The following is an 8,431-nucleotide window of genomic DNA, read 5'->3' as shown; positions in this document are numbered from 1 at the left end:
AGGGCGTTTTGAAATGGTTCGGTCGCATGGAGAGAATGAGTGAGGAAAGATTGACAGAGAGGACGTGTGCGTCAGAGGTGGAGGGAACGAGAAGTGGGAGACCAAATTGGAGGTGGAGGGAGGGAATGAAAAAGATTTTGAGCAATCTGGGCCTGAACATGCAGGAGGGTGAAAGGTGTGCAAGGAAAAGAGTGAATTGGAATGATGTGGTGTGCCGGGGTCAACGTGCTGTCAATGGATTAAAAAAGGGCATGTGAAGCATCTGGGGTAAACCATGGAAAGTTTTGTGGGGCCTGGATGTGGAAAGGGAGCTGTGGTTTTGGTGCATTATACATGACAGCTAGAGACTGAGTGTGAACGAATGTGGCCTTTGTTGTCTTTTCCTAGAACTACCTTGCGCGCATGCAGGGGGGAGGAGGTTATCATTTCATATGTAGCAGGGTGGCGTCAGGAATGAATAAGGGCAGCAAGTATGAATTATCTACGTGTAAATATGTACATGTCTTTGTATGTATATATATGTATACGTTGAAATGTATATGTATGTATATGTGCGTGTGTGGAGGTGTATGTATATACATTTGTATGTGGGTGGGTTGGGCCATTCTTTCGTCTGTTTCCTTGCGCTACCTCGCTAAAGCGGGAGACAGCTACATAGTATTATAAACACAAAATATATACAACAAACAAAATATGCTACTTAAAGAAACAAGCAGACAAGTTTACAAACAAAACACAAATCACACTTAGAAAACAATAATGGATAAGAAAACAAAGCATATTACAATATGCAAATGGAAAACAGTAACACTTCACCTAGCATGCCATGCCATTTGTTTTATGCAAATATAAGAATAAAGTTTATAATTGAATCACATTCTTAGACAAAACATAAACATCTTAACATATATACCTATACATATCTTCGAATCACAAAGTGCTCAATGATTTACCGTGAAACATACATAAATCAGTATATATGTACATTTGTATGGATATATGTAGTAAGCCCACCTGTTTAACTATTAAAATATTTTAATTTTCAGATTTTTTTTTTCTTTCTATTTCCTCCATGCTCTTACACTTAGCTCTACAAAATTCTCATTTTCACATATTTTAAACATTTCAGTTATATAATCAGCACAACACTGCTGAAGAGTTGCAGTCATTCCAAACATAATGATGATTAATATTTTTAAAGATATATTTAGACAAGGAAACAGTTCATTTATCTCTCTGATAAGCATATCATTTTTTACCAGAAACAGGCCTGCAATGAAAAATTTTTCTTGCAATTTTAGGCCTAATTGACCAAGAATTTTACCTCGTCACCAAATTCAGAATTGTCTTGATACAAAATACTTTTGCAATGACTATATAAATTACATGTGTCATTTAATGAATATATATTTTTCTGATTTCTTCATTTTCTACATGCTGCAGAGAGTCCTTTATGATCAGTTGCACAATTTAAGGGTTAAGAGTTGCAATGCAGCTTCTTTGAACAGCTCCAACTAGTGCACCATACTGCTCTAATTTAAAGAATTTTACCAAATTTTGAGATACAGCAAATGGGATCTAGCAGAAAAATTACATTATGTTTTACTGACTACACGTAAAATCTTTGTATAATTTTAGTACCAATTAATGCTTTCATATTGGATTTTATAATATACCTTTGCCTATACAACTCATTTTCTATATAACTTATTACCATCAACATGCTTAAGTTTACCTGTGCTTATCCATTTTTTAAAGACAGGATTGATAAAGCAGCATTCCAAAAATTTAACAGACACTCTCAAATTAAATAGATGGCCTTGTCTAATATCATAGAACAGGTCTGTCACAAGATTATCTAAGGAATCTCTTGTGCTGTTCAGCACGGGAATAAATGGAAGCAGCAAGCATGAATATGTTGTCACTGGATTGAACCAGGGCATGTGAAGCATCTGGGGTAAGCCATGGAAAGTTTTGTGGGGCCTGGATGTGGAAAGGGAGCTGTGGTTTCAGTGCATTATACACGACAGCTAGAGACTGAGTGTGAACGAATGGGGCCTTTGTGTGTCTTTTCCTAGTGCTACCTCGCACATGAGGGGGGAGGGGGATGGTATTCCATGTGTGGCGAGGTGGCGATGGGAATGAATAAAGGCAGACAGTGTGAATTGTGTGCATGGGTATATATGTGTGTGTCTGTGTGTGTATATATATGTGTACATTGAGATGTATAGGTATGTATATTTGCATGTATGGACGTGTATGTATATACATTGTGTATGGGGGTGGGTTGGGCCATTTCTTTCGTCTGTTTCCTTGCGCTACCTCGCAAACGCGGGAGACAGCGACAAAGCAAAATAAAATAAATAAATACATAAATACATAAATACATATATATATATATATATATATATATATATATATATATATATATATATATATATATGAATAAGAGCAAGGTTATTAGGTACAGTAGGGTTGAGGGTCAAGTCAATTGGGAGGTAAGTTTGAATGGAGAAAAACTGGAGGAAGTAAAGTGTTTTAGATATCTGGGAGTGGATCTGGCAGCGGATGGAACCATGGAAGCGGAAGTGGATCATAGGGTGGGGGAGGGGGTGAAAATCCTGGGAGCCTTGAAGAATGTGTGGAAGTCGAGAACATTATCTCGGAAAGCAAAAATGGGTATGTTTGAAGGAATAGTGGGTCCAACAATGTTGTATGGTTGCGAGGCGTGGGCTATGGATAGAGTTGTGCGCAGGAGGATGGATGTGCTGGAAATGAGATGTTTGAGGACAATGTGTGGTGTGAGGTGGTTTGATCGAGTAAGTAACGTAAGGGTAAGAGAGATGTGTGGAAATAAAAAGAGTGTGGTTGAGAGAGCAGAAGAGGGTGTTTTGAAATGGTTTGGGCACATGGAGAGAATGAGTGAGGAAAGATTGACCAAGAGGATATATGTGTCGGAGGTGGAGGGAACGAGGAGAAGTGGGAGACCAAATTGGAGGTGGAAAGATGGAGTGAAAAAGATTTTGTGTGATCGGGGCCTGAACATGCAGGAGGGTGAAAGGAGGGCAAGGAATAGAGTGAATTGGATCGATGTGGTATACCGGGGTTGACGTGCTGTCAGTGGATTGAATCAGGGCATGTGAAGTGTCTGGGGTAAACCATGGAAAGCTGTGTAGGTATGTATATTTGCGTGTGTGGACGTATGTATATACATGTGTATGGGGGTGGGTTGGGCCATTTCTTTCGTCTGTTTCCTTGCGCTACCTCGCAAACACGGGAGACCGACAAAGCAAAAAAGAAAAAAAAAAAATATATATATATATATATATATATATATATATATATCCTGGGAGCCTTGAAGAATGTGTGGAAGTCGAGAACATTATCTTGGAAAGCAAAAATGGGTATGTTTGAAGGAATAGTGGTTCCAACAATGTTGTATTTTTGTGAGGCGTGGGCTATGGATAGAGTTGTGCACAGGAGGATGGATGTGCTGGAAATGAGATGTTTGAGGACAATGTGTGGTGTGAGGTGGTTTGATCGAGTAAGTAACGTAAGGGTAAGAGAGATGCGTGGAAATAAAAAGAGCGTGGTTGAGAGAGCAGAAGAGGGTGTTTTGAAATGGTTTGGGCACATGGAGAGAATGAGTGAGGAAAGATTGACCAAGAGGATATATGTGTCGGAGGTGGAGGGAACGAGGAGAAGTGGGAGACCAAATTGGAGGTGGAAAGATGGAGTGAAAAAGATTTTGTGTGATCGGGGCCTGAACATGCAGGAGGGCGAAAGGAGGGCAAGGAATAGAGTGAATTGGATCGATGTGGTATACCGGGGTTGACGTGCTGTCAGTGGATTGAATCAGGGCATGTGAAGCGTCTGGGGTAAACCATGGACAGCTGTGTAGGTATGTATATTTGCGTGTGTGGACGTATGTATGTACATGTGTATGGGGGTGGGTTGGGCCATTTCTTTCGTCTGTTTCCTTGCGCTACCTCGCAAACGCAGGAGACATCAAAAAAAAAAAAAAAAAAAAAAGTAAGAAGAGTATTAGTGAAAGAGAAGAGAGAGGCATTTGGACGATTTTTGCAGGGAAAAAATGAAATTGAATGAGAGACGTATAAAAGAAAGAGACAGGAGGTCAAGAGAAAGGTGCAAGAGGTGAAAAAAAGGGCAAATGAGAGTTGGGGTGAGAGAGTATCATTAAATTTTAGGGAGAATAAAAAGATGTTCTGGAAGGAGGTAAATAAAGTGCGTAAGACAAGGGAACAAATGGGAACTTCAGTGAAGGGCGCAAATGGGGAGGTGATAACAAGTAGTGGTGATGTGAGAAGGAGATGGAGTGAGTATTTTGAAGGTTTGTTGAATGTGTTTGATGATAGAGTGGCAGATATAGGGTGTTTTGGTCGAGGTGGTGTGCAAAGTGCGAGGGTTAGGGAAAATGATTTGGTAAACAGAGAAGAGGTAGTAAAAGCTTTGCGGAAGATGAAAGCTGGCAAGGCAGCAGTTTTGGATGGTATTGCAGTGGAATTTAATAAAAAATTGGGTGACTGTATTGTTGACTGGTTGGTAAGGTTATTTAATGTATGTATGACTCATGGTGAGGTGCCTGAGGATTGGCGGAATGCGTGCATAGTGCCATTGTACAAAGGCAAAGGGGATAAGAGTGAGTGCTCAAATTACAGAGGTATAAGTTTGTTGAGTATTCTTGGTAAATTATATGGGAGGGTATTGATTGAGGGTGAAGGCATGTACAGAGCATCAGATTGGGGAAGAGCAGTGTGGTTTCAGAAGTGGTAGAGGATGTGTGGATCAGGTGTTTGCTTTGAAGAATGTATGTGAGAAATACTTAGAAAAGCAAATGGATTTGTATGTAGCATTTATGGATCTGGAGAAGGCATATGATAGAGTTGATAGAGATGCTCTGTGGAAGGTATTAAGAATATATGGTGTGGGAGGCAAGTTGTTAGAAGCAGTGAAAAGTTTTTATCGAGGATGTAAGGCATGTGTACGTGTAGGAAGAGAGGAAAGTGATTGGTTCTCAGTGAATGTAGGTTTGCGGCAGGGGTGTGTGATGTCTCCATGGTTGTTTAATTTGTTTATGGATGGGGTTGTTAGGGAGGTGAATGCAAGAGTTTTGGAAAGAGGGGCAAGTATGAAGTCTGTTGGGGATGAGAGAGCTTGGGAAGTGAGTCAGTTGTTGTTCGCTGATGATACAGCGCTGGTGGCTGATTCATGTGAGAAACTGCAGAAGCTGGTGACTGAGTTTGGTAAAGTGTGTGAAAGAAGAAAGTTAAGAGTAAATGTGAATAAGAGCAAGGTTATTAGGTACAGTAGGGTTCAGGGTCAAGTCAATTGGGAGGTGAGTTTGAATGGAGAAAAACTGGAGGAAGTGAAGTGTTTTAGATATCTGGGAGTGGATCTGGCAGTGGATGGAACCATGGAAGCGGAAGTGGATCATAGGGTGGGGGAGGGGGCGAAAATTCTGGGAGCCTTGAAGAATGTGTGGAAGTCGAGAACATTATCTCGGAAAGCAAAAATGGGTATGTTTGAAGGAATAGTGGTTCCAACAATGTTGTATGGTTGCGAGGCGTGGACTATGGATAGAGTTGTGCGCAGGAGGATGGATGTGCTGGAAATGAGATGTTTGAGGACAATGTGTGGTGTGAGGTGGTTTGATCGAGTAAGTAACGTAAGGGTAAGAGAGATGTGTGGAAATAAAAAGAGCGTGGTTGAGAGAGCAGAAAAGAGTGTTTTGAAATGGTTTGGTCACATGGAGAGAATGAGTGAGGAAAGATTGACCAAGAGGATATATGTGTCGGAGATGGAGGGAACGAGAAGAGGGAGACCAAATTGGAGGTGGAAAGATGGAGTGAAAAAGATTTTGCGTGATCGGGGCCTGAACATGCAGGAGGGTGAAAGGAGGGCAAGGAATAGAGTGAATTGGAGCGATGTGGTATACCGGGGTTGATGTGCTGTCAGTGGATTGAATCAAGGCACGTGAAGCGTCTGGGGTAAACCATGGAAAGCTGTGTAGGTATGTATATTTGCGTGTGTGGACGTATGTATATACATGTGTATGGGGGTGGGTTGGGCCATTTCTTTCGTCTGTTTCCCTGCGCTACCTCACAAACGCTCGAGACAGCGACAAAGCAAAAAAAGAAAAAAAAATATATATATATATATATATATATATATATTTTTTTTTTTTTTTTGTTTTTGCTTTGTCGCTGTCTCCCGCGTTTGCGAGGTAGCGCAAGGAAACAGACGAAAGAAATGGCCCAACCCACCCCCATACACATGTATATACATACGTCCACACACGCAAAATATACATACCTACACAGCTTTCCATGGTTTACCCCAGACGCTTCACAAGCCCCGATTCAATCCACTGACAGCACGTCAACCCCGGTATACCACATCGCTCCAATTCACTCTATTCCTTGCCCTCCTTTCACCCTCCTGCATGTTCAGGCCCCGATCACACAAAATCTTTTTCACTCCATCTTTCCACCTCCAATTTGGTCTCCCTCTTCTCCTCGTTCCCTCCACCTCCGACACATATATCCTCTTGGTCAATCTTTCCTCACTCATTCTCTCCATGTGCCCAAACCATTTCAAAACACCCTCTTCTGCTCTCTCAACCACGCTCTTTTTATTTCCACACATCTCTCTTACCCTTACGTTACTTACTCGATCAAACCACCTCACACCACACATTGTCCTCAAACATCTCATTTCCAGCACATCCATCCTCCTGCGCACAACTCTATCCATAGCCCACGCCTCGCAACCATACAACATTGTTGGAACCACTATTCCTTCTAACATACTCATTTTTGCTTTCCGAGATAATGTTCTCGAATTCCACACATTCTTCAAGGCTCCCAAAATTTTCGCCCCCTCCTCCACCCTATGATCCACTTCCACTTCCATGGTTCCATCCGCTGCCAGATCCACTCCCAGATATCTAAAACACTTCACTTCCTCCAGTTTTTCTCCATTCAAACTCACCTCCCAATTGACTTGACCCTGAACCCTACTGTACCTAATAACCTTGCTCTTATTCACATTTACTCTTAACTTTCTTCTTTCACACACTTTACCAAACTCAGTCACCAGCTTCTGCAGTTTCTCACATGAATCAGCCACCAGCGCTGTATCATCAGCGAACAACAACTGACTCACTTCCCAAGCTCTCTCATCCCCAACAGACTTCATACTTGCCCCTCTTTCCAAAACTCTTGCATTCACCTCCCTAACAACCCCATCCATAAACAAATTAAACAACCATGGAGACATCACACACCCCTGCCGCAAACCTATATATATATATTTTATCCCAGGGGATAGGGGAGAAAGAATACTTCCCACGTATTCCCTGCGTGTCGTAGAAGGCGACTAAAAGGGAACGGAGTGGGAGGCTGGAAATCCTTCCCTCTCTTTTTTTTTTTTTTTTCTCCCCAAAAGAAGAAACAGAGAAGGCGGCCAGGTGAGGATATTCCCTCAAAGGCCCAGTCCTCATCCTCTGTTCTTAATGCTACCTCGCTAATGCGGGAAATGGCGATTAGTATAAAAAAAAAAAATATATATTTATTTTATTTTTGCTTTGTCGCTGTCTCCCGCGTTAGCAAGGCAGCGCAAGGAAACAGACGAAAGAATGGCCCAACCCACACACATACAATGTATATAAATTCACTTCCACACATGCACATATACACACCTATACATATCAACGTATACATATATATACACACACAGACATATACATATATACACATGTACATAATTCATCTGTCTGCTTTATTCATTCCCACTGCCACCCCGCGACACATGAAATAACAACCCCCTCCCCCCTCAGGTGCATGAGGTAGTGCTAGGAAAAGACAACAAAGGCCACATTCACTCACACTCAGTCTCTAGCTGTCATGTATAATGCACCGAAACCACAGCTCCCTTTCCACATCCAGGCCCCACAAAACTTTCCATGGTTTACCCCAGACGCTTCACATGCCCTGGTTCAATCCATTGACAGCACGTCGACCCCGGAATACCACACCGTTCCAATTCACTCTATTCCTTGCACGCCTTTCACCCTCCTGCATGTTCAGGCCCCGATCACTCAAAATCTTTTTCACTCCATCTTTCCACCTCTAATTTGGTCTCCCACTTCTCGTTCCCTCCACCTGATGCAAATATCCTCTTTGTCAATCTTTCCTCACTCATTCTCTCCATGTGACCAAACCATTTCAAAACACCCTCTTCTGCTCTCTCAACTACACTCTTTATATTACCACACATCTCTCTTACCCTTTCATTACTTACTCGATCAAACTTCCTCACACCACATATTGTCCTCAAACATCTCATTTCCAGCACATCCACCCTCCTCTGCACAACTCTATTTATAGCCCAAACCTCGCAACCATATAAC

The sequence above is a fragment of the Panulirus ornatus genome, chromosome 2, assembly GCF_036320965.1.
Source record: "Panulirus ornatus isolate Po-2019 chromosome 2, ASM3632096v1, whole genome shotgun sequence".
NCBI classification, from domain to species: Eukaryota; Metazoa; Arthropoda; class Malacostraca; order Decapoda; family Palinuridae; genus Panulirus; species Panulirus ornatus.
The sequence above is the reverse complement of the archived record's forward strand: the minus strand, read 5'-3'. Positions refer to the sequence as shown.